The sequence below is a fragment of the Oreochromis niloticus genome, unplaced genomic scaffold (assembly GCF_001858045.2).
Source record: "Oreochromis niloticus isolate F11D_XX unplaced genomic scaffold, O_niloticus_UMD_NMBU tig00001669_pilon, whole genome shotgun sequence".
NCBI lineage: Eukaryota > Metazoa > Chordata > Actinopteri > Cichliformes > Cichlidae > Oreochromis > Oreochromis niloticus.
In genome coordinates this window covers 535,339-560,000 of record NW_020327445.1, presented here as the reverse complement: position 1 = coordinate 560,000, position 24,662 = coordinate 535,339, and positions in this window count along the sequence as shown.

The following is a 24,662-nucleotide window of genomic DNA, read 5'->3' as shown; positions in this document are numbered from 1 at the left end:
AGAATCACCAATTACCAGAGTTTGACCCCCGGCGGGTGTGTCGCCGAGTGGGGAAAAACGGTTAGACACATGAACAGGTTGGTGGTGTACCTGGGGCTTCAGTTTAAGACTATGCTTCCTCCTCACCGTCACCCAGCCGCCCTCTTTCCCCAGCTGCTTGGGGTCTGCCGGGGAACAGCTAGCGGGGCCTACGCTATCTTCGGCTGCACCAGCTACAGGGGCCTGGCTAGCTACGGGTGAATGAAGGGTGCGAAGCCGAGTCTCCAATTCAGTAATCCTGGCCTCCAGAGCTGCAAATATGCTACATTTATTACAGGTATCATTACTGCTAAAGGAGGCCGAGGAGTAACTAAACATCTGACACAATGAGCAGGAAAGTGCAGGAGGGACAGGTGAAGTAGCCATGGTGCTAACGAGTCGGCTACGAGCTAAGCTAAGCTAGCGAAACAGTAAAGAGACAGTGAGTGAATACTTTGGCTATAAATTAGGTAGTGAGTACACAGAAAGGGTGATTCAGATGAAGCACGTTAAGATTATACTATGAAAAAGGGATGTATCAAAAGATTTAAATTAAATTGCTAAGCAGAAAAGCTACTCAGAAACACCACTGTGTTTGAGCAGGAACAGGAAGTGATACTCTACCACAAAGCGAGCGAACACCAAGTGACAGCGCCACCAGGATCTGCTCCTTTAATTAGTCCTACGTCTGTTGGTCCTGTAGACCACAGCTTAGCAGGTAGTTCCTCTAGTTCTGGATGAGAACTAGAGGAAAAGAGTGTGTATCACCCCTCACTAACTTCATGCATGTGTGCATCTGCGCAGTCAGTCATATGGGTTGCTGGCTGTGTCGTGCGTACCCACCCTAATGTGTACCTCATACATCCTGTTCTACGGCTCTGAAGCCACCCTTCATCTGTTTCTTCAGTTTTCTCATATCTGTCCCTTTCCACCTGAGTGAGGATGTGGCCTAAGTCTTTCCAGTCCGTGTCGTCATTGCGTGCTACTGACACATGTGGTTTTGGCATCCTGTTTAGCTCTTGTACCTTTCCTGGCTGTATTACAGAGCACACTGCGTTACCGCTTCGGGTAACATAGAGGTGTTGCAGTGTGAGTTTCTGTGGTCCTAGTTTGTGCACTTGTTGGTCATATATGGGGTCATGACCTGGGCTTTGTTTGAACCTTAAGGTGTTGTGGTACTCAGCAAAGTCTAGCTTTCTTGAATGGGTTGGCAAGTAGCGATTTGCTATACGCTGCAAGGGTTCTAATGGAGGCAGGTCTAGTGTCCAATAATAGTGGGGTTCTCCCTGTCCCTTACACACATTGAGCTGACGGGCCTCAGGACTTTGCTCTTCATGTAACATTAGTTTAGCGTACATGTCTTCTAGCCCTGGCACTACACCGATCCTTAGTTTCTCTAAAGCATCTCTCCCTAACAGGTTGATAGGGCAGGATGGGTCATATATACATTGATTTTTACAACTTCTGCCGCTTTCATTGTGTACTAGTAACAGTTCTTCTGTTAGTGATTTAACACTGGTGTGGCCTGATGCAGATTTAACTATCAGGGTGTCACTTGAGTATTTTAGTTTTTTGGGCTTTTGATTTAGCACGGTTTTACATGCTCCAGTGTCACATAACATGGTCATGAGTTGGCCATTCACATGGATTGGTACTGTAGGTTTGTGTTCAGAACCTAGGAGCAACTGTTCTATGTTGAAAATTTCTGTTTCTTCTTTTGTTTCCTGTTCTAGTCACTTACTCTGACCCTCTCCTGAGTCATCCTCCCTTTTGTACCTACAGTCCCTTGCAAAATGACCTTCTTTTCCGCAAATATAACAGCGATTGTCTCTCTCACCCCTTTGTCCCCTGTCTCCCTTATAGCCCTTATAACCACCACTTTTCTTTCCCTTTCCTTTCTGCTGTCCTTGTCTCTGTCCTCTGTATCCACCAGCAAATGCTATGAATCCTGTCTCGGGATCCACAGTGAAAACACCTCCTTTCTCTTTCTTTTTTACCACTCGGGTTGCATGTTCTGCATACTGCAGAGCGTCTGCTAGGTTACCAGTGTTCATTGTTACCCAGTGTTTTTCAACGTGGGCTCTAACTGGGGGAAGGAGACCGTTTAAGAGTGCGTTCTTTAGTTGCTGTTGGTATGGTCTCTCTGGGGCTTCTTCATAATCTAGGCCTGAATGCTGTCTAAAAACCGGGCGTAGCCGGTCCAGAAAATCAGAAGCTGTTTCGGCTTCTTTTTGCTTTACCTCTCCTATTTTCCCATAGTCAGCCCTTGGGGCCAACCGTACTCTAATTCTCTCATATAAATTTGTTAGGGCATTGATTAGGTCGGTGCTTCCTGGTGCATGTGCTACACCCCCGGCATTTGAGCCGGTATAATCCCCTCTAACTGTTCCCATCCTTAAACCTAATAAATCTTGCATTACTTGAAGCATTTCATGACCTTCATTCAGTGGAGGAACATCTTTCAGGACATTTTGTCTGTCCGTTTGTGACCACGGACGGAAAACATGTATGTGTGGGCGGTCATCTTGCTCTTCCTGTCCTTCTGGCCCTATTACTAGGCCAAATCTAGGGTTAGCCACTGCTACCAATGGGTAGATACCAGTGGCTGGTGGATCGACTGTCTCTCCTATTTCTCCTTGTGGGCTATCTTTAAGTGAAAGTTGGTTTAGCATTGTCTGTGCTTTCACATAAGGATGTTGTATGTGACCTAGTTTTTCCTGATATGGGTGAATGTTTAATGGGTGGTGCTGCAGCTGTGGCTGCAGATGTGGGAGATGCTGCGGCTGTGGCTGCAGATGTGGGAGACGCTGCGGCTGTGGCTGCAGATGTGGGAGACGCTGCGGCTGTGGCCGCAGATGTGGGAGATGCTGCGGCTGTAGCTGCAGATGTGGGAGGTGGTGGCGCATATGGTGGTGGATTAATACACATATTGCGAACACCGCACAGTGTCTCGTCTTCTGGTTTTACTAAACTGGCGGTTAAGTTCTGTTTTTCTGACTTTTTATCTTTTTTCTCTTGTCTTTTCTTTTTGTTTTCCTCTCGCCTAGCTGCTTCTACTTTCCAGGCCTTGAAATATTGCAATTCTTGCGAACGTTTCCCTTTCTTTTTTAGGTTTTTTGTTTCTGCTATTTCTCTCAAAAGAGCTTCCCTCAGTTGTGTTAATGCTGATGGGCTACATTTACCTTCCCAAGTGGGACATTTTGTTTTCTTAGGATTTCTCCATCTACATGCACTAATTTGTCCGGCGCCTGGACATTTTTTCTCTAACCACTGCTTGTCAGCAGTGAGTTTTGAAGCTTCATTACCCATTTTAATCCTTTTAATTTTAATACTTTACAACTACACAACTGCGGCACCTTCTCTGGCACGAGAATCGAGAGAGGTAGTTGACACGGCCTTCTACTTTCAAGCTATTCTTGAAAGCGGTGTCATCTTTACGTGATGAAACACGACCTGTTTCTCTCTTTTCACCAGTACTTGGGTGGCCAACAGCAAACAAAATAGTGGAATAGTTCAGCCTCCTTATTGTGCTGTAAAATCAACTTATTCCACCAACAAAAATGAAACAACAACAATACCTTTTCAACGCGCACTACGTTTTACGGACGAGGTTTATCTAAAAATGCTTCCAGCCCTCTTTCAGGCGAGCGTTTACTTCTAGAAACCCTTCTAAAAATGCTTCCAGCCCTTTTCCAGGCGAGCCTTTACTTTTAGAAATCCACCTAAAAATGCTTCCAGCCCTTTTCCAGGCGAGCCTTTACTTTTAGGAATGCTACCAGCCCCTCTGGGCGAGCCTAAACGTTTTACGCGAGGTGTCTGAGTGTTAATATTCACCTGGTTGCTGCCGGTCTCTCAGGTCTACCTCATCGACCCCCACCGCCGTGGACCACTTATAAGAACGCCGGCCAGAACCCGAACGTTACGTCTCTGGACTTTATATCCTCTACCTAGAGAGGAGCTGTCGACAGACTTCAGCGCGGGCTTCTCATGACGTCAGGGCTCGATGAGGCTTTCCTGTGGGGTCACACAAAAGTGCTGTGTCCCATCCGGCTCGAAGGACCAAGAAATGTCAGGAGTTTTCCTGTTATGCAACTCAGGTCAGAATAAAACGCTCAGACAGGTTTAACGTGTACACGGTCGAGGCTCAGGGAGAGACTCGCCTCCGCAGCAAAAAGAAGCAGTCTTTTATTAAAAACACATACAGGAAGAGACAAAATAGCTGCTGCGTGCAGGCTTCCTGTGGAGTACAGAGTGTAACTTCCCCATTTAGGAGCCTGCACAAAGTGTGACTTACTGAAAGAACAAACATAAACATAAAGAGCAAAAGATAAAGTAATAAAATAAAATAATAATAAAAATCCCAAAATCCTGAAATCACTGTTAATCTGACTATCTTCAGGTTTTACGCGCTTACATACACACACGCAGCTACTGTTCCTCCATTTAGAAAGGCAGAAGCATCATGGTGTAATTATTTTACGTGTAGTTATTTTTTTCCTGTGAAATAATATTCAACATTGCTATCAATACATTTTTCAAAAAATGCCTCTCTGTGCAAAATGGGTTCGAAAACATAAACAAGTGTTTGTCCTTGATTTGGACAGGGGGAACAAATCATGGCAGGATCAGCCTGCTGTTACAGTGGGATGCAAAAGTTTGGGCAGCCTTGTTAATAGTCATTATTTTCCTGTATAAATCGTTGGTTGTTACAATAAAAAATGTCAGTTAAATATATCATATAGGAGACACACACAGTGATATTTGAGAAGTGAAATGAAGTTTATTGGATTTACAGAAAGTGTGCAATAATTGCTTAAACAATATCAGGCAGGTGTATACATTTGGGCACCACAAAAAAAGAAATGAAATCAATATTTAGTAGATCCACCTTTTGCAGAAATTACTGCCTCTAAACGCTTCCTGTAGGTTCCAATGAGAGTCTGGATTGTGGTTGAAGGTATTTTGGACCATTCCTCTTTACAAAACATCTCTAGTTCATTCAGCTTTTATGGCTTCCGAGCATGGACAGCCCTCTTTAACTCACACCACAGATTTTCAATAATATTTAGGTCTGGGGACTGAGATGGCCACTCCAGAACGTTGTACTTTTTCCTATTCCAGAATTAAGCTGGCTTGTCCAAATGTGCTTTAGCAAACCTCAAGCGGCTCTGTTTGTGCTGTGGGTGGAGAAAAGGCTTTCTCTGCATCACTCTCGCATACAGCATCTCCTTGTGTAAAGTGCGCCGAGTGGTTGAACGACGCACAGTGACTCCATCTGCTGCAAGATGATGTTGTAGGTCTTTGGTGCTGGTCTGTGGGTCGACTCTGCTGTTCTCACCATTCGTTGCTTTTGTCTATCCGACATTTTTCTTGGTCTGCCACTTCGAGCCTCAACTTGAACTGAGCCTGTGGTCTTCCATTTTCTCAATATGTTCTTAACTGTGGAAACAGACAGCTTAAATCTCTGAGACAGCTTTCTGTATCCTTCCCCTAAACCATGATGGTGAACAATCTTTGTCTTCAGGTCATTTGAGAGTTGTATGGCCATTTAGCCATTTCGCTGGGCAATGCCGCAAATTTCATTTATATACTTCTTCCAAAATTATCCTGTGAACACCTGTGATGCTCTTTCAGAAAATAGTTCAGTTACATGATATATTTGTACATTATTGTAACTGTGCTCTGGTTAACAAATAATGAGGCCTTGGAGAAAGAATGACTAAGGGGACAGAGAGAAAACAATATATTCCTTCAGCTTACTGTAAATGGCGTTGCATAGTTTTTAAAAAAAATTTCTGTCATTCTAAGAAAACACGTCACTCTCAGACTGCTGTTTTTTCTGTGGTGCCCGGGGTTTCATGATCCACCCTCCCTGATCCAGGTCTGTTGAAGGTATCTTCCTGTTAAAAGAGATTTCTTCCTTCCCTTTATAGACATGTGCTGCTGAAATGAATTGTTGAGGCGTTTTCTGTAATATTTTGGGGTCTATGCAACACAACTTGAAACCACTGTTGTCATTGTTTGCTACTTTTAAAGTTAAATTGAATTTAATGTAGTTACATAATGAGGATCATGTTATCTGGGGGGGGGGGGGGAGTAAAAACTAATACAGACCTGCAGTGAAGTGTTTACAGATCGATTGTTGTTTTTGTGTGTCTGCAGTTTGTCACGCTGTCTGATCACAGAGGAAGGCTGTACTTCTCTAGCTTCAGCTCTGAGCTCTAACCCCTCCCATGTGAGAAAACTGGACCTGAGCTACAATCATCCAGGAGATTTAGGAATCAAGCTGCTGTCGGCTGGACTGAAGGATCCACACTGGAGACTGGACACTCTCAGGTATAGAGAGAATGTCTGATAGAGGAGGAAAAGCAGGAAAGATTTCCTATGTTATTCAATCACTTCCTATTTGTTGCGGATGTGACGTGACAATTTAAAAAATATCCTGGTGAAAGATCCAGAGGCAGGTGAGGAAGTGATAAAAAGCAACCTTTAATGACCAAAAAGCAAAACTCCAACATCAGAAAAAGCATGTCCATAAAGCAGAAATCCAAAGAAGGCACAGGAAGCATGGAAAACAGTGAGAATTCTGCTTGAATTCTCCAAATACAGAGGAAACTTGCTCCATTGTTTCCAAGTGGTAACAGGTCATGTGCCATAAGTTGTCAAAAGGCTGTTAAAGCCTGAACTCAATGTTTGTGTTCAGTTAAACATTATTATCAAAAAACACTGCAGGAATTTACAGCTGGAAAGTTTACTGGAAGAAACAATGGGAAGAGATAACTATCCCATTACTTTTAAAATAGAATTAAAAAGAGTGGGGTGAAAGGGAAGGTGGAAGTTTGATGAGGCCCAGTGGAGTGTATTTAAGTCTAAAGTTATGAAAGGGTTAGATGTTAGGATGGAAGAGGACAGAGATAATATCCAAAGAAAGCTGAATGAGCTTAGAATAAGTGCCGCAGAGGAAGCTGTCCCAGTGAGTAGAGGAATACTGAGGATGATGGTGGAGAAGATGAACAGCATTCAGGCAGCTTAAAAGGAGCACAACATAAAAAAGCTCAGCAGTGGTGAGGAAACGGTTAGGAAAACTAAAAAGAAGTACTGACATGAAGACAGCAGTATTTTAAAGAGCACTACACCAATTGAGAGTCTGTGGAGTACAGTTAAGAACATAAATGGAGTAAGAAAACAACAGCGGTATCTAGTATTAGTACGTCAAGGAGCTACATTGAGTATAGATTGGGGGGGGGGAAAGCAGAAATTCTGGCTGAAGAATGTGGTCAAATTTGCAGGGAGAATAATTGATGTGATCATCATAGAATAGAATAGAATAGAATAGAATAGAATTCAACTTTATTGTCATTGCACATATCACAAGTACAAGGCAGCGAAATGCAGTTTGCATCCATCCAGAAGTGCTTTAGCCATAATATAGATATATTGCAAAATATATAAATGCATATAGATATATAAATGTTATGAATATGCTATAACTATAAGTATGTACAGGCTGTAGTGGTGTACAAGCCATGTACAGGCTATGAACAGGATATAAATATGAAAATTATACAGAAATATGAAATAAAAAAGCTATACAGAAATATGAAATATACAGCTTTACAGTAATATGACCTATGCAAGTTATAAACAGTTATAGAATGAAAATTATCGTATTGTACAGAATGATTGTTTATACAGAATTATACAGTAGTGCGGTTAAGATAAGTGAAATATGTGGATATTTTTTACATAGGCTATATAAAGTGCTAGTGAGTGATGGTTCAGTACATATTATTATTTTGTGTATGAGGGTACATTTGTCCATTTGTTAGTTTTTGTCCATTATGTGTGTATAGGTGGTTGTGGGTGTGTGTTTGTTCAGTCCATGAGTTTAACGTGGGTCAGATGACAGGAGGCAGAGTTCAGGGGCGTTTATCAATATGCGTACTTGTGCGTACTTGCGTTCTCGTGTACTCGTGATACGTCATCAGTCGGAGACCAAGTACTGTTCCAATTCGAAGTACGCATCACGCCGAGAACGCGAAAAAGTCCCGGATGTGTTCTCGATCCGCCCGTTTTATCGAGCATGCATCGATGTAGACTTGGGACAGCTATATATCCCAGAATGCATTTCGTCCAAAACTCAACAGCGTCCCCCCCCGCTCGCGGACTTCTCACTACTCAGGTTAAAGAAACTCCAGCAGCTGTCTATAGTATTGAGTGTCCACTAGAATAGAAATAAAAGCGTTCTAACATCTCACCTGCTTGTTTTTATTAAGGTATGTACACGTATGTACATGTACACTATTTTTATTAATAGAGGTTTCACTACTGAGGTTACAAATGATATATAAGTCACTTAGATCACTTCTAAATGTTAATGTTTGGTTTATTTCAGTGTTTTATTTGTTCCTGAGTAAATCGGTTTGGCTGTGATTAAAGTTAAGCTTCATAACATGTTACTCACAGTTAAATTAGGAGGGGACGGCAGTAAAAACTCCGGACCTGTGACATCATCACGTACGCAGGTGTTCCGACTGTACAAATCACGAGTCCGTGCTCGCGTACTTGAGAATTGAGAAACGGCCGACGAGTCCGTGCTCGCGTTCTCGGCAGGTACGTACTCCCGTGCGTTCTCGGCGGGTACGTACTCACCGAGAACGCGAGTACGTACTCGCATACTTGGGCATTGATAAACGGCCCAGGAGTCTGACAGCTGTGGGGAAGAAGCTGTTCCGGTACCTTGTGGTCCGGAGGTTCCTGTAGCGCCTCCCAGAGGGCAGGAGGGTGAAGAGTCTATGTGATGGGTGACTGGGGTCTTTGATGATTTTCACAGCCCTTTACAGACACTGCTTCCTGTAGATGTCCTTTATGGCAGGAAGTGGTGCTCTGGCGATGCGCTGCGCAGTTTTCACAAATCTCTGCAACGCCTTCCGGTCCGAGGCAGAGCAGTTCCTGTACCAGACTGTTATACAGTTGGTCAGGATGCTCTCGATGGTGCAACGGTAGATGTTCACCAGGATGTCTGAGGACAGGTGGTTCTTCCTCAAGAAGAAGAGGCACTGGTGAGCATTCTTGACCAGCTTGGAGCAGTTGGTCGTCCAGATGAGATCCTCGGAGATGCGGACACCCAGGAACTTGAAGCTGCTCACACACTCCACAGCCGTCCCTTTAATGTAGATGGGTGGATGTGGATCAGCATTCCTCCTGTAGTCCATGATGAGCTCCTTGGTCTTCTCGGTGTTGAGCTTTCTCGGTGTTGAATTCTGGTGCAGCTGTTGTCGTTGTGCAGGTGTGAGAGGAAAGAGTGCAGTGTGATGGAGACTGCATCCTCTGTGCTCCTGTTCTGACGGTATGCGAATTGGTGGGGGTCCAGGGTGGAGGGGAGACAGGATTTGAAGTGTGTTAGGACCAGCTGCTCTAAGCACTTTGTGATGATGGGGGTGAGGGCTACTGGGCGGTAGTCGTTGAGGCTTGATGGGTTGGAGTTTTGGGGTATCAGGACGATGGAGGTGGATTTGAAGCAGGCTGGTACCTCAGCATGGGCCAATGACAGGTTGAATATGTCTGTGAGCACTCCTGCAAGCTCCCCAGAATAATAGAATAGAATAGAATAGAATAATCCTTTAATTGTCCCACAAGGGGAAATTTGGTTGTATCAGCAGCAAAAACACACATATACAAACAGAACAGGACACAGAACAGAAGCACAATTTTTACATATTTACATAGAATACGCTCTGAGAACACGCCCGGGGATACCATCAGGATACCATCAGGACCTGCAGCCTTGTGGACATTAATCCTGCTCAGCACTGCTCCTACATCGGTGGGGGAGAGAGTCCGTGGTTGGTGGTAGGGCTGGGCCATATTATACCATTCACGGTAATACTGGTACAATGTTAGGCAACGATAAGAAAATAAAATATCGCGATAGAATATGGGTAAAACGTGCATGCGCAGTGCCTTTGTTTTCATAATCACATGGCTGAAAAACCATGGCGGCAACGGAGAATGAGATGAGGGAAAGGGGATCGCTGAGTGACAGGGATGAACCAGAATTGGTTTGTAAAAATGCTGCAACTTCAGTGATGTGGAATTGGTTCGGTGTTTTTCCGTCAGATACAAAACAAAGGACATTTTTTGTAGAACATGCAAGCAGGCTGTCATTATTGCCGCTTGCATTTTCTGTCAGACTAAGGTGCTCGTAAATCTGGGAGTAATCTGGGTCCAAAACTCCATTTGCTTCATGTCCCAAAGTCAAACGAACACTGCGGCACACTGAGAGTTACAAACGGTCTAAATTCTTTCATCTTTAATAAAAGGACCAGCATTGCTGCTTTACCAGGTGTAACAATTAACTTTAACATCCAGGCATCCATGAAAACAGAATTTATTATATTTAACAGAGTTAGAAGTTAGCAGGAAGTTAGCGGAAGTTAGCTTGCTAGTTTCGCTAGTTACCTAAGCATGATATAGCATGTTCTGACTGACAGATTTCTGAAAAAATAAAGTGTACAGCTCTGCTATCACTTCCAACATGAATGAAGACAGAAAACTAAACAGTAGTGACGTTTGTAGGGTTACTAAAGTTGGGCTAGCTGGTATATAATGTGTTACGTGATCGCTAGCGACACAGCTATGTTAGCATAACATAGCTGTGCAGTTTAATGTTGCAAAGCACCTCTTTTTAACTTTAGTGTATATTATACATGGTTATGCTTAGGATATGTCAGCCCATTTCTACTGGAAATGTCTTTTGGTTAAACTTTCAGCAAGGAATTTGCAATTGCACTGTTAAACTTTTATATAGCTTTAACCTCCTAGGACCTGGCGTCCACATATATGGACATCACATTTTGGGTTATTTAGACCAAAATACTCAATTTTGCTCTACATGAGCCTGATATCCACTTACAAGGACATTATACTGCTACTGTTCTATCAAAATTCTAAATGACTATCCTCATATGTGGCTCTTATTTTTCTTAGAAACAAAAATAAGCTAAAAAAAAATCTAGTAATTCTTTGTTTTTACAATTATCGGGCCCAATGTGACCAAATATCAAAGAGAAATTAAAAATGCATGCCGTAGAAGAGTTTGGTTCTTAGGAGGTTAATGCACATAAACACCTGCTTGTTTAAGTGAAAATAAATGGATGGGTTTTTGCGCTAGAAAAGTTATGTAGTAGTATTTTGTCTCGCATCATTATATCATCAGTTATATCATTATCGCAAATTTTCAAATATATATCTTGATAAATATTTTTGGCCATATCGCTCTGCTCTAGTTGGTGGTCCTGCATCATGTCTGCTTTGGTCGCAGCTTTTGTTAAGCTCGTTGAGAAAGGAGACAGAGGATGCGGGGGAGGGTTTGGTGGTCCTGTAGTCTGTAATGGTCTGGAGTCCTTGCCACACGCGTTGGGGTTGGAGTTGAAGAAGTGTTCTTCTACCTTCTTTTTGTAATGGTGTTTGGCTTTTTTGATACCCCTCTTTAGCTTAGCCCTGGCTTTACTGTAGGCGTGTGCATCTCCTGACCTAAAGGCAGTGTTGCAGACCTTCATCCCGGTTCATCCAAGGCTTCTGGTTGGGGTACATGGTGATCCGTTTGTGGGTGGTGACACTGTCTGTAGTTTTGGAGATGTAATCCAGTACAGATAAGGCATACTGGTCCAAGTCTGTGTGGGTGAACGTATTCCAGTCTGTGTTTTTAAATCTGTTCTGGAGCACTGCATCTGTCTCATCTGGCCACACTTTAATTGTCCGCACAGCAGGTTTCACACATTGGATGAGTGGTGAATACTGAGGTGTGAGAAACAGGGAGAGATGGTCCGATTGTCCAATGTGGGGGAGAGATGTTGCCTTGTAGGCTCCAGCCAGGTTGGAATAAACATGGTCTAAAGTCTTGTCCCCTCTGGTGTGGCAGGAGACATGTTGGTGGAATCTGGGGAGGACTGTCTTTAAGTTGGTGTGGTTGAAGTCGCCAGCAACAATAAAAGCAGCCTCGGGGTGTTTAGTCTGGTGTTTGTTAATGGTTGCAGGAAGTTCTTTCATGGCCAACCTAGCATTAGCACCAGGGGGGATATACACTGCAGTGAGAATGATAGAAGTGAGTTCTCTGGGGAGATAATAAGGTCTGCATTTGACCATTAAAAACCCTCAGTGACTCTCAGTAGTAGTGGAGTTCATGCACCAAGCATTGTTAATATAAATGCACAAACCTCCACCTCTGGTCTTGCCGGAGTTATCTGCTAGCCTGTCGGCTCGGTGTGTGTGGCGTCCTGCTAACTCAATAGCATTGTCCGGGCAGCTGTTGTTCAACCACGTTTCAGTGAAAAACATGACATTTGAGTCCATAATCCGTTGTTAGTGATGGAGAGCCATATCTTAATCATTTTGTTTGCCAGGGAAGGGACATTGGCGAGGAAAATACTGCGTAAAAGCAGCCGGTGTGGTGTTAGCTTTAGCTTAGCCCGTAACCCTCCTTGCCTACCTCTCCTTTGTTTACATTCTCGGCGCCACCTGCGTGCACTTCCGCCCGGCCGGGGAGAGTGGGCAGCCTCCTGTGTTCTGGAGATCTCTGGGATGAGTCGGAGATTGGCGATAAAACTGTTGCAGTTATGAGTCCAAATGTCAATGATTGTCAAAAGGGAATTGCAATAATCCAAACATGAAGTAATAAAGACATAAATAACATCTCCAAAAGTTGAATCTGTTCATCTGGACGTAGCGTTTTGTGGGAGAAACGTTTCGTCACTCATCCAAGTTTCCCCAAACCTTATAAACAGTACAGGTTTGGGGAAACCTGCAGTCAGCTGAGACTGAAGAAGTCACTTGGATGAGTGACGAAACGTTTCTCCCACAAAACGCTATGTCCAGATGAACAGATTCAACTTTTGGAGATTTACTTTCCTGGATGATTGAGAATGCATCAAGACGACATAAATAACAGTTTCAAAGTCACACTTGGAAAGAAAGGGCTTAACTTTCGATAGACGTCTGAGGTGATGCTGATTTTACCACCCAGTTCACGTGACCATCAAAGGTAAGTACAGAATCAATTTTTACTCTTAGATTTGTAATCTAACTCTTTTAGGAAGTCAAAGCGGCAAGATCAACATCTGGAGTGTCAGAAAAACGATTTGGGCCAAATAAGATCGCTTCCATCTTACGATCATTAAAATGTAACCATTTTTTTGCCATCCATGCTTTAACATCACTAAGGCAGTCAAGCAGAGGTCGACTTGGGAGACTATCAGAATGAATAAAAGGTAAATAAAGCTGGCAGTCATCTGCATATAGATGGAATGACACTTTATGTTTTTGAAATATTGCGCCAAGAGGCAGAAGATACAGTGAAAACAATACTGGCCCAAGAATAGATCCCTTTGGCATACCCCATAGCAGAGGGGGCACAGAGGATGAAGCCGACCCCAACTTAACACAAAAAGTCCTGTTTAAGAGATAAGATTTTAACCACAAAAGTGCCAAACCAGAAATGTTGTGCTGTAAGCGGGAGATCAGCAAATCGTGATCCACTGTGTCCAGTGCAGCGGTCATGTCCAACAAGACAAGCACTGCATATTTACCACGGTCTGTCGCAGAATGTCATTCATAACTTTTACGAGGGCTGTCTCCATACTGTGAAAGGGGCTTAAAGCTAGACTGAAAGATTTTAGACAATTGAGAGTCATTCAAATAGTCCATCAACTGAGTGTAAACAATCCTTTCCAGGATCTTACTCAGAAAGGGAAGCTTAGAGATGGGTCTAAAATTTGACATGACTGAACTGTCTAAGCCTTGTTTATTAAGTAAAGGTTGTATGACTGCATGGTTAAACTTGTTAGGTATTGACCAGACGAAAGACTAGTATTAATAATGTTCAGAATGTGTGGTCTGATGGTAAGAAATACCTTTTTGAGAAAGCGGGGAGGAACAACATCATTTGAAGAGCAACGTGGTTTAGCATTTAACACAAGTTTCTCTAAATCAGGTAAAACGATTGGTAGAAAAGCAGAGAACAAACTTAAGCAAGAACCATGCATGGCTGGGTCAGTAATAGACAGTCGGAGGTCTCAACCTAGCAACCTTGTCCACAAAAAAATTAAGAAACGTATTGCACATAACCTTTAGAAGAGTGCAAAAGAACATAGCCTTCTGTATTAAGTACAGAATTTATAGTGTTGTACAATATACAAGGGTTATGCAAGCTGGCAGCAATAAGTTGAGAAAAATAGGAGTGCTTGGCGGCCTTTACTGCTCTCTGATAGACTTTCCAGCTAGTCTTAAGAGCTTCCAGAGAAACATACAGCCTATCCTTTTTCCACCGTCTTTCACATCTCCTACATTCTTTTCTAGTGGCTCTGTTAAAATCAGTTAGTGAAGAACTAGCCTTTAGCTTGCACTGTCTGAATCTTAAAGGAGCAACAACGTCGAGGACAGATTTACAAGCAGAATCCAAATAAGAAAATAATCCATCTGCGGTGGACAACTCAGGAGGATAAGACATAAGTTGGTCAAACAATATGGAAAACCGCTCGGCAGTATCTGAGCCAAAAGCATGGTAACATCGAATGGGTACAGCCCATTTAACAATAGGATTAAAAAGAACAATGTCACGTAAAATAGGCATATGGTCAGAGAATACCACATCTCGACAGACAGATAAACCATGTGATAAAACTAAGTCCAATGTGTGACAACGTTCTTTTTTTTTTTGACAACTTTGTTTATGATTTTCCAATGAGACTAAAATACATGAATACATTAGCAAACCAGCTGGATGCAGGAAAATGTATAATGTATAGACACAAACGAAAAATACTACCATGTGAACAAGGCAAAAAAAAAAAAAACGAAAAACAAACAAACATACAAAAATAAAATAAATAAATAAAGGGGGGAAGGGGGGGTCTGCATTGTGTGCAGTTCTTTTTGGCTTGCTACAGATAGTAGGTGGCTGTAAAGAAAAAAAAACAGATAAAAACAATAATACATCATACTTCAGTAAATGACAACTTCTCCACATATTCAATAAAGCATGACCAGGTTTTGTAGTATTTACTTTGAGACCCTCTCAAGCTGTATCTCAAATGCTCTATCTGCAAGCACCTCATCACCTCTCTCACCCACTGAACAAACACTGGCGGACCTGAATCCTTGCATTTAAGAAGAATTAGCCTGCCAGGAGAGATGAGAAAGCCACTGCATTCATTTGATAAGAAGTTATACCGTGTTGGTTTGGTAGGACACCAAAGACTGCTGTCATAGGATTAGGATCAATTGTTTTCCCACACACACATGAAAAAGCTTTAAAAACTAATTCCCAGAACCGGTTCAAATCGGAGCAAGTCCCGAACATATGGCTAATAGTGGAAGGTGATTCCTTGCACCTCGGGCATCCATAATCAAAGGTATTGTATATTTTGGCTAGTTTAGCTTTGGTTAGGTACGCCCGCTGAGGAATTTTAAACTGTATTATACTATGTATACAGATTGAGGATTCAACAATCCTGGTAACACTAATGTCCCATAGGTCGTCTGAGATCTGTAGGTTTAAGTCCAGTTCCCGTGCTTTTCTGACTTTGGACACAGAGTCTGCCTTTGTATGCTGCAATGTGCTATATATTTGAGAGATATGGCCTCTAGTAATAGGTCGAAATTGCAGACAGTCCTCAAGTGGACAGTCATTCGGTTGACTTGGATAAGAAGTGAAGTGTTTAACTGCAAAGCTATGGGCTTGTTAGTATCTAAAGAAGTGAGTCTTTGGGATTACAAAATCTTTACATAATATTTCAAAGGATATAAATGACCCTTTAACAAACAGATCAGAGAAACAGATAATTCCCCTGCTGTACCAAACCTTGAACCCTGCATTGCTCAGAGCTGGTAAAAAAGAAAAAAGAAAAAAAGATGGTTTGACACAATAGGGGAGAAGACAAGTGACCGCCTCAGCCCAAAATGTCGTCGATACTGAAACCAGACATTAAAAGAGTTCTTAACCACGGGATTTTTAAAATTAACATTGCGACTGACTGGTAGACTTGAACACATTATTGCAACAGAGGATATAGTGAGATTACCATCTAGCTCCATAGTGGACCGAAGTGGCCCTCTGTCATCCCTAAAAGCCCCCATCCAGGTGGATAATTTCACAATATTGGCAGCCCAATAATAATACATAAAGTTTGGTAGGGCCAGGCCGCCTTCCGACTTAGTAACAGGGTTTGCGGATCCTTTTCACCTGTCTAACTAGGTGAAAAGGGTTTTAGAATGGAAAAGGGGTATCATCTACATGAATCGAGGCAAGACTACCATTTTAATTGTGTTGACCGCTCAGAAAGAGAGATGGGTAATACTGACCAGCGTGCCAAATCCGATTTTGTTTTCTCTAATAAAGGGGTAAAATTTTGTTTAAAAAGATTCTGTATCTGTGATTTGAATACCCAAATAGGTGAACGAGGAGTGTTCCAGTCTAAACTGAAAGGCTGAATAGTCAGCCTCCTTTGTCAGACTATTAATAGGGAACAGTGTGCTTTTAGCCAGGATCAGTCTGCAACCAGACAGGCGTCCAAAGGATCCAATGAGGTCCAGAGCTGAAGGAATTGATGCCTCCGGATCTGTAATATACAGAAGGAGATCGTCTGCATACAAAGAGCACTTATGAATAGTGTTTCCCCTAGTGATCCCCCTTATTCTGGGGTCCGTTCTCAATGCTGCCGCCAGCGGCTCTATTGCCAGATTGAAGATGAGGGGGCTTAAGGGGCATCCCTGGTGGGTGCCTCTACGTTTGGAAGAATATTCTGAAATAGTGTTATTGGTGTGGACTGAAGACAGGGGCGCTGAGTATAAAGTCCTGATCCATGAAATAAAATTAGAACCAAAGCCAATTTTTTTCAATCCAGAGTCAAAAGCCTTCTCTGCATCTAGTGGGACTATTATCTCGGGGTGGCTGTAGCTCAGGTGGCAGAGCAGGTCAGCCACTAATCAGAAGGTCGCTGGTTCGGTCCCAGACTGCCTCCTGGCTGCATGCCAAATATCCTTGGGCAAGATACTGACGCCATGTTTGCCTGGTGGTGGTCAGAGGGCCCGGTGGCGCCAGTGTACGAAGTGCACTCAGTGCGCCCCAGGGCAGCTGTGGCTACAATGTAGCTTGCAGTGTGTGAATGAATGAATAGGTGAATGACTGAATGTAGTGTAAAGTACTTTGGGGTCCTTAGGGACTGCAGGCCATTTTACCATTACCAATTGATCAATTGAATAGTCAGAATATAGGATAACAGCCGTCTGATATTGAAATATGACTGGCGGTTCACTATAATTCCTTGTGTATAATAGACTACTACCTTCTCAATACGAATTGCAAGAGCCTTTGTGAGGATCTTATAATCAACATTCAGTAGACTAATGGGGCGATAGGATCCACATTTTTGAGGATCCTTGTCTTTTTTGAGTATTACGGAGATTGTGGCTTGGGACAAAGTTTGTGGCAATGTGCTTGTTGCCTGAATTTCTGAAAAAAAACTCAGACAGTAAAGAGACTAACTTGCTGGCAAAGCATTTATAAAAATCACATGAGAAACCATGGGCCCGGTGCCTTGCTATTTTGCAAAGTATTAACTGCCTGCAATATTTCCGCAGTGGTAAGAGGTCTTTCCAGTAGCTCACGTTGGTCTGGGTTAATAGTGGGAGTATGTATGTTCCTCAAGAAGGAGTCCAAGTCAGCCTCTGAATAATCAGTGCGGGAAGTATAGAGATCCTGATAAAATAGCTTGAAAGCAGCATTAATTCCGTCAGGGTGTGTTACCACCTGACCGCAGTCTAACTGTATGTCGGGTATAGATTGAGCTGTGGCGGATTGACGAAGCTGATGAGAAAGATATCTACCTCAAGCTCACATGGTAAAAGTTGAGTTTTCCTTCCGTGTTCAGACAGCATTAGCTTTGTGCTACCGCAATACACCAAATGTCCCCGTACAGCGCAGCTTCTCTTCTTTTCAAAACCGTTTGTATTTTTCTCTCATATAAATGCTGGCAGAGTTACAGTCGTTTAAAGAACATTTGTACAATGGGCCCACCAGCGGGCCCATGGTCGTAAGAGGGTTAATTGAGAGGGTGTCAAATTAAGACTGCAGCAGTACCTTCTGCTTATATAAATCAGTGGTTGGACAGGTAGCATATCCCAAATTATAGATTTCGAAAGATCTGGAGTGTTATTCGTTTCTAGGAAAAGCTCAATGTGGTATTCAATGAACTTGCAACACTCCTCATCTGACATTAATGCTGAGTCAAATTTCCAGAACCGCTGCCTTGTGCACACATTTGGAAATGCGATATCAACCTGCACTGGTGCATGATCAGAAATTACAATATTTTACATGGTGACCCTTGGGATAAGGAAATTATCCAAAAGAAAATAATCAATCCTGGAATACAAATGATGCACAGGGGAGAAGAAGGAATAGTATTTTGCTAAGGGCTCAGTGATACGCAGTGGATCTGAAATGCTATAGTTTTGAAGAAATGTATTCAGAACGGAGACTGATCTGGAGGTCCCAGTAGACTGACGTGGCTAAGACCTGTCAAGGTTAGGATTGAATACCAGATTCAAATCCCCACGCATAATCAGGTGATGCATATTTAAATCTGGCAGCAGGCGAGTTAGTCGTATAAAAAACTGTGGATTGTCCCAAGTTGGTGCATACATATTTACCAAGATAACTGGAGTGTTGTGGAGCTTTCCGGTAACTATCAGAAAGCGACCATTCACATCGCATTTTACATTTGAGGTGATGAAAGGAAGTTTTTTCCTAACAAGAATGGCAACCGTCTGCGAATTAGAGTTAAATCCAGAATGGGTAGACCTGGGAGACCCAAGTTTGTGTCAACCTATTGCTTTGCGTGGAGCCACAAATGTGTCTCCTGTAGAAAGACAGTGTCTGGTTTGAAAGTTGACAGATGAGTGAATATCCTTTTATATTTTTAAAAAATTATTTAGGCCTTTCACATTCCATGTAATAAATTTAGTAGAATAAGGTGTAGTTGCAGCACTTTTGGTTACATAGTTAGCCATATTCACACTTTCAAGACAATCATGACAAGCAAGCCAGACAATAATTTGGGGTAAGTATAAGCACAAAACTGCAGCCAACAAGAAACAAAAGGGAAAAGTAAAAACCCAGAGTAACTATAAACGTAACTCCCAAAAACTGGAAGCAAGCTACACCCTCCCCCCCATAAGAGCTTATATCCAACATGTCTCTTCACTCACTAAAACAAAAGTTGCCCCTAACAGGGAACGCCAACTATAACATAATGTTTAGACATCTGGCAGATTGGAAAGTCACACGTGACTTTTCTTGGTCGTTTGCTTTGCTCAGTGATAAACAATTATATGAAGACCTATTAAATTGTGAAAGTAGCAAAAGTACAAACCTCTATCTAAAGTGCAGTCTGAGTCAGTGAACAATAGAGAGTCAGAGTGCAATTGAGGTCGCACAGTCCACTCAGCCGGTGTCTTGATTCCCACACAGCCAAGATGCGATTCTAACGTAGTCTTTAGCAGCCGTTGGATTGGTGAATATTTCCTTACCAAGAGGAGAATTCTCAGCTTCACTGGGTACAATATCCCGAATCTCACACCCCGACATCCGTGCAGTAGATCTTTAGCTTCTTTAAAGGCCCCCCGTCTCTTCGCGACTGCAGATGGCAGGTCCGGGAAAATTAGAATTTTATCTCCATTATGTGTCAGGGGACTGGTTAACGCGGCCCTGCGAAGCAACTCCTCGTTTTCATGAAAGTAGTGAAATGTGATAATAAGTGGCCTGGGTCTCTGGTCTCTCACAGGGACAAGCTGTAGGCTGCGATGTGCCCGATCCAGTGTCAGAGCAGTATCCAAGTCCAAAACCTCCTTTAGTAGCTGGGCCACAGAGTTGACAGGGCACATCCCAGTTTCAAAGTGCTTCCTCACGCCAAATGCTCAAATGTTGCATCTGCACTGTCTCCCCTCAAGGTCTTTGGTCTTGTCCGAAAGAGCTGATACAATTTCTTTCAGATCGTGAACTTGCTTCTCCAAGTCCACAACCCGGTCCGAATACGTGTTTGCAGCTTCTTCCAGGCTAGTTAGCCGGCTATGGTGGTCAGTGCTGGTAGTATCTAGAGCATCAATCTTAGCACAAAGTTCAGTCTGCACTTCATCTGTTTGGTCAGAAACATTGCTGCGAAGCAAATTGATCAGGTCATTGAGAGCTTGGCACTTGGTCTCGACTTTTGCTTCCAGCGTAGAAATTTTGGCGACTACGTTTTTCTCCGAGCTTGCTATGGCAGCCATTAGCACAGCCGTGTCCGGGGATGTAGCATTGCTATCAATGACCTTGGCTCCATCAGTCTTTCTGGTATTTTTGGACCCTGACATTGTGTCAAAGTTCCCTTGGGTGATTCGCACGTTTGCAGTGGTAACTCGGCTGATGACAGATAACGCGTTAGTGCCCAATGTCACAGTATTTATATGGAAAAATAGCATATCCCTGCAGAGCAAATCAGCCACGTGTCTTTACATGTCGCTTCTCCTATGTCACCCCCCGTGACCACGTTCTTGAGTGGCACCTTTAACAGATTGAACAAAATTAAAAGAGTTCACTAAGTCCAGAAAGTCCTTGGCCAGGGGCTTCCCTGGGCAGCAGACATGTATTTTAATCACTGAGCAGAAGGATCTGGTCATACCATGATGCACAGTTAGCAAGCAACTCTGTGAACTTGGATAAAAACTCCTTTTTATATTTCGGGGGCCGATAAACAATCGCACACAAAGCGAAGGCGAGTGGCCCAGTTTGCACAAACAGAGTTCAAAACTGGCGTGGCATGTAAATAGGGATAGTTGCTTAAAGTCAATATGTGCCTTAAAAACAACACCTAGCTCTCCTCCGCAGCCAGAAACTCTCGGAACACTTAAAAAGGCACAGCAGGTCAGCAATAATTCAGAAAAGGCACTTAACTCACTGGATGGAATCCACGTTTAGTCAAACAAAGAAAATCCAATGCATGGAAACAGAAAAATTCCTTCAAGATGAAGGTCTTATTTGCCACTGATCTGGCATTAATTAAACCAAACCTGAGAGGAATTGGGTCGGGAACTTCAGAGGCAGAAACAACCAGATCCACCTGTAGGAAGTTTGTTCGGTACATTGCACGCCAACGCAGATGTTGAAGAGGGGGGAATTTTGCAGAACTTTCTTGAGAGATCCCACAACAGGAACTAACCAGGAGTCCACCGGGTCCAAAGCATGCAACGGCACCAAGAGTCATGGACAGGATCGACGAATGGAGCGAAGCTCATGGGCAACACAAGAAATCCAGATTCTCAGCTTAATGAGGCGACCTCCACGGTTACCCCGTCTCCTGCGTCGCTTCGGCAAATCCGGTGGCAGTGGTAAGGAATGCCAGTGCAGTGGTGTTACTTCCAAGTAGGAAGGCAGAAAGCCTTGGTTGTCGCTTCCAAACCAACTAAACCTTGGGTGGATGAACCTATTCCCAGTGATGTATGGCGATCATAAGACAATGTTGGGCTTACATGTTGCACAAAATTAACTAAAAGCAATAAAATAAAACAAATAAAAGAGAGCGATAGCTTAACACAGGTGCTAGGACATCAGGAAGGTCGTCAGTGATGAAAGTAGATGTGAGAGAGAACAAAGAGAACAACGAAGACAGGTATTGGAATATTAAATCAGAAAAATCACACATTGCAAACTGAATCGTGTTCAATTTGCAATGTGTGATTTTGAAGCCGATCTTAAATTCACAAAAATGACTTCCTCTGGGAAGGATCAGCTGCGTTACATCATGATGAACCAGTTAGAGGATGAAGGACTAAATGGTCTGCTGCTCTTCTACAATATAATATGGAAGGAAGCTGGGAAGAAATGAGCTCTAATTATTCTTAACAAAAGTGTGGCCAAAGCAAGACAAGAGGAAAAAATAGAGTGAAAAGGAAAACAAACAGCTTGTAGAACTGGAGTGGGGTCTTATATAGATAGATAAGACTGGAAGGGGCGTGTTTGGAGGTGTGGTCCGGCCCCTGAAATTCTTATAATTTATCTCCAATTCACTAGCTGGGACCACATCCTCATTCTAGGTTTGGTAGCGTTTTTAGTAGATAAAGGTTGAATGCAAACAAAAGGGTCTGCACTTCTTTTGTTTGCAAGCTCCTTTTACTACGATGACCTGGATGACTGAGAACCTTCACAGACATAAAGGTTGAATGGCTTAATCAAAAATTGAGCTCTGGTTTGGGGAAGACCTTGATGGGGACTGGCAGCAGCTCCCGGGCCTGGCAGATTCCCAAAGAAGGCATCCCCTAGAAGCTGTAACAACTGTGCTTTACAAAGGTCAAGGACCTCTGCAGTAGTAAAAGTGGTAGGCAGGCTAGCGAAGATAAGTAGCCCCTGGCCTCAATAAGGCAGTCAAGGATTTTCTAGAGTGGAACAGATGAGCCGGGAAACTATAAATGATTGGTGGGAGAAGAGATTGAAGGAAATTTTGGACAAATGAAAGACCTTAATAGATGAATGAGGGGAACCCTTGATCAGGTTGCGACGTGGCTCGGCTCCGCACTGAAGCTCTAACAGTGAGGCCTGCCAGAATTTTGAGACTTGAAGTAATGGCTTGACGGTTCGTAAATGCTTACGTGAGCTTGTCTTATAGTAGACGAAAGAAAAGGGGGGTGCATGGCTGGTTAATTTACTTTGGGTAGAGTAGCAATAACTACTCTACTGATTTCTGAAATGAACAGAATTGATGGTAAGCAGTTTTGGGAGGATTAGCTGACTTGAGAGACTGATTAGACCAGAACCACCTTCCATGATGATAACCTCCAAAACCGGCAGAGACGAACAGAGTACTGCAGTCGGGACTGCTAGAAACCCAAAGAAAACATGCTATAAGAGGCTCTAATGTAAGCGTCCTGTTAATGTTGGTGGTGTCAGTTACACAATGGACCCAGAGCCAGCAGTGCACAAGCAGGAATGGATTTCCGACATCACTTCATAAGGAGAATGGGATGGGCGAAACTTCATTATCTTCGATTTACTATTGCTGTGTGATTTTTATCCATATTAATGAAGGCTACTCGCCACCGAGCTAACATTGTTAGCTGGTGTTAGCTGAGGTTAGTTCATAGACTGCAGACTGTTAGGCCGTTTCTCAATACTCCTGTACGCGAGTCCGTACTCGCGTTCTCGCTAGTCCGGACTTCGTAAGTTCAGACGGGACTCCGTACTTCCCGAGAACGCAGCGTGATTGTTCTACAATTGCAATGGCAGTGTACTTGTTGACATCACAGCTCCAGAGTTTTTACTGCCATCCCCTCTTAGTTTAACTGTGATTAATATTTGCAATGGAAATTACACATTCAGGATTCTTTATTTGTCACATGCATAGTTATGCAAGTCCAACACGCAGTGAAATGTATCCTGGCACGCTCTTCGACTGTGATAAAAGGGGAGAGAAAAACATTATATACAATAAGTGAATATATACATAGGTGGCACTACGTGCAGTAAGTGGCGTTGTGTGCAGCAAGTATGTGAATTCTGTACTTTAAATGAATTAAATGAAATAGACAATCTGACAATTTTAAGTTAAATGCTGAAATGAACTGAAATGTACATTGTGCCAGTGGGTGTTAGAGTTTCTTCTGTCTCAGAGTGACGCTGAAAAACTAGTTCATGCATTTATTATTTCCAGGCTGGACTACTGTAATTCATCATTACCAGGACGTCCTAAAAACTCTCAAATAATAATAATAAATAATCAGGCCCCATCTTATCTTAATGACCTTGTAGTAACATATCACCCTATTAGAGCACTTTGCTCTCGCACTGCAGGCCTACTTGTTGTTCCTAGAGTATGTAAAATTAGAATGGGAGGCAGAGGCTTCAGTTTTCAGGCCCCTCTTCTGTGGAACCAGCTTCCAGTTTAGATTCGGGAGACAGACACTAGCTCTACTTTTAAGATTAGGCTTCAAACTTTCCTTTTTGCTAAAGCATATAGTTAGGACTGGACCAGGTGACCCTGAACCCTCCCTTAGTTATGCTGCAATAGGCGTAGGCTGCCGGGGATTCCCATGATGCATTGAGTTTTTCCTTTCCAGTCAGCTTTCTCACTCACTATGTGTTAATAGACCTCTCTGCATTGAATCGTACCTGTTATTAACCTCTGTCTCTCTTCCATAGCATGTCTTATCCTGTTTTCCTTCTCTCACCCCAACCGGTTGCAGCAGATGGCCACCCCTCCCTGAGCCTGGTTCTGCCGGAGGTTTCTTCCTGTTGAAAGGGAGTTTTTCCTTCCCACTTCCGCCAAAGTGCTTGGCGGAAGTGGGAACAATATAGGTACAATATAAAGTGTCTTAAGGCAACTGTTGTTGTGATTTGGTGCTATATAAATAAAATGTAATTGAATTGAATTGAATTAAAAAGAAGAGAGTCCAGTCCCAGTCACTTATGGATGCCATGAGAGGGCAGGGTGTGGGTTAGGGCCCAGATGGCTTGGGGATAGAAGCTCCTCTTGAGTCTCTCTGTCCTTGCCTGAATGGTGTGGAACCTTCTGCCAGATTGCAGAAGCTGGAACAGTTTGGCAAGACCAAGGAGCCTA